The following is a 2,898-nucleotide window of genomic DNA, read 5'->3' as shown; positions in this document are numbered from 1 at the left end:
TGATTCGCCTCCTCTCTTGAGGCTTGCATTTATAAAAATATGTGGACTTAGATAATGTAGAATTATTTCTCCTAGCAAACTCCCAGGATATCTTAGCACTTGGTGAAACTAACTTGCGCTCCTCCATCCCCTCTAACATCTTTAACATGTCTGGTTATCTTCCACTTTGTCATAGGAACTCTGACAGACATATGCACAGACTTGGAGTTTATATTCGTAACACCCTCCCCGTGACAAGGAAATCTAAACTAGAATCAGATGAAAAGGCCTTCATGTGCTTTAAACTACCTTTACAACATAGCGTAATCAACCATGTATCTAATAGTGTAGATGTAGAACTTTTCCTTTGACACTAGCACCCAAATACAGGTATTTGGTGACTTTAACGCCCACCACAATAATTGGCTTGGCTTCTCTAACTACACAGACACAACTGGTAAGCATACTTCATAACTTTTCTATATCCCATATCACAGACAGGCTATGTATATAAAAGCCAAGTACGTCCCAGGATGGAATACTGCTGCCACATCTGGGCAGGGGCTGCTAAAAACAGCCTATCCTGCTTGACAGAGTACAAAATAGACTTCATAGATTAGTGGGGGATACCCCTTTCTCCTCCCTGCAAACTCTCTCCCGCAGAAGAAACGTTGCGAGCCTGCCTTTGTTTTATCGTTATTCCCATGGCAACTGCTCGTCTGAGCTGCAATCTCTATCCCCCTCCCCACCAATGTTTCACGAAAACCACCCGTCTAGCTGAAACCACTGTCAATAATTTTGCCCACTCTTTATCTATGCCTAAATCCAAGCGTAGATTCCATGAACAAAGCTTCTTTCTTAGAAGTACATGCCAGTGGAACTCTCTTCCGTCTGCCTGTTTCCCACCTGACTACAACTTGGATGTCTTCAAGTCCAACATAAACAAATTCCTGATGAACCGCCCCCTTAAGTAAGACACTTTATCAAATCTCCATTACTAACGATTACTACGATACTATCCCATTGATTACTGTACACAATCTATACCCATTAACCCTTATCCCCGAGTGGCTTCCGGGCCTTGATAAGTGGTGACTACCATATAGAAAAAAAAAATTACATTCCCAACCCGACTCCCAGATCGTCAGGACCAGCAAGCCTCACTTCCGGATCTATTTCTGACAACAGTTTCTGAGGAATGTGTAATGAATGCCATAGTTAACTCGGGAATGCTGATCATGCTGTGATATCCATTAATTAAATCTTTCTTAAATAATAGAAGAATCCATGTTGTCCTCGATGTTCGTACATTTAAACAATATGATATAAATGTGGGTTTACCTCAGGTGGTCCATCCTTGGACCTTTATTATTCCTGATATTCATAAATGACCCCCCCCCCCCGATATAATAAACTCTGAGATGGGTATATTTGCTGACGACACCACACTCTATAGCAGGCACGAGAGGAAAACAAATGAACACATATTCAAGGCAATGACAGAAACTCAAAGGAAGATCTTCAGTCTGTAGTAGAATAGGGTCAAAAATGGTAAAGGGTTCAATGCTGTCGAAACTAAACTTGTTTCCTTTAATAATTACAAGAAACCTTCTCAAATACGAATAAAGATACATTACCTAAAAGTACTTCTTTCAAACTCCTCGGCTTAACGTTCACAGAGAACATGAGCTGAAACAGATACATCAGGAGCATTGCCAAGGCTGCTGCGAAGAAGATAGGCTCCCTCTACCCTGCTAGAAAGTTACTTACGCCTGAAAGTATCCTATACCTCTGTAAGACGACGATTCGCCCATGTATGGAGTACTGTTGTCACATTTGGGCTGGTGCATCTGCTACTAGTCTCTCGCTACTCTGTCCCATTGATGAAATGTTGCATCCCTCTGCCTGTTTTAATGGTGGATGCTTCGACGAACTACAATCCCTTTCATCTCCTCGACATAATTTCCCCCGACAAACCTGACAAGCAGCAAAATCCCACCCCTACAACACAGTAGAGATCCACAGATGTAAGAAACCATTCTACTCTAATAGTTTCTTCCATAGAACTGCTAGACTTTGGAATTCCCTTCCAGGTTCCTTTTTTTTCCAACTACCATGACATGCAGAAGTTTAAGTGTAATGTGAGCAGATATCTTGCTGCTCAACTCCCTACATAGTATCCCTGCAACTTGTATTTCTTATAATAGCCCCCTACATCAAAGTTGGACTGTGCTTTGTTTGGGGTGAAAATGTAATTAAAAATATTCCAGTGTTTGTTTTTGAAATATGCAAATAGAAAGGTCATTTGATGTCACATTTTCGTTTCATTTTTTCCCCCTTTTTCTTTTAGTTCTCATTAATTTGTTCATTTGTATTTTGGGTTATGCGTAAAAAATATCTTTTGGACTTTTTTTTAATATCCAACGTGTATTTAGCAATAAACAAAATATTGATATGTTTTGTGCAGTGTCTCTCCTTCCTACATTCATCTCTCTCTCGCTTTTATCTTCTCTCCCTCTCTCTCGCTCTTATCTTCTCTCCCTCTCTCTCGCTCTTGTCTTCTCTCCCTCTCTCTTGCTCTTATCTTCTCTCCCTCTCTCTTGCGCTTATCTTCTCTCCCTCTCTCTCGCTCTTTCTCCGAACTGTCCACTCTCTACTTGTTTAATATTGCCAATTTTATTTCTTATCCATCAGGAGGTGCATTTTTTTCTGTTGAATAGTTTAACACTATATATCGGTTAACCTTTCTCCCCGTCCCACCCTCCTCAATTTTCTTCTTCTTCTTCTTCTTCTTCTTCTTCTTCTTCTTCTTCTTCTTCTTCTTCTTCTTCTTCTTCTTCTTCTTCTTCTTCTTCTTCTTCTTCTTCTTCTTCTTCCCTTGTCTAATTGTTACAAGAAAAAATGCCCCCTTTTCTTGTA

Source organism: Euprymna scolopes, chromosome 35 (assembly GCF_053919585.1).
Source record: "Euprymna scolopes isolate OS-2025 chromosome 35, ASM5391958v1, whole genome shotgun sequence".
NCBI classification, from domain to species: Eukaryota; Metazoa; Mollusca; class Cephalopoda; order Sepiida; family Sepiolidae; genus Euprymna; species Euprymna scolopes.
This window is presented reverse-complemented; position numbering follows the sequence as displayed.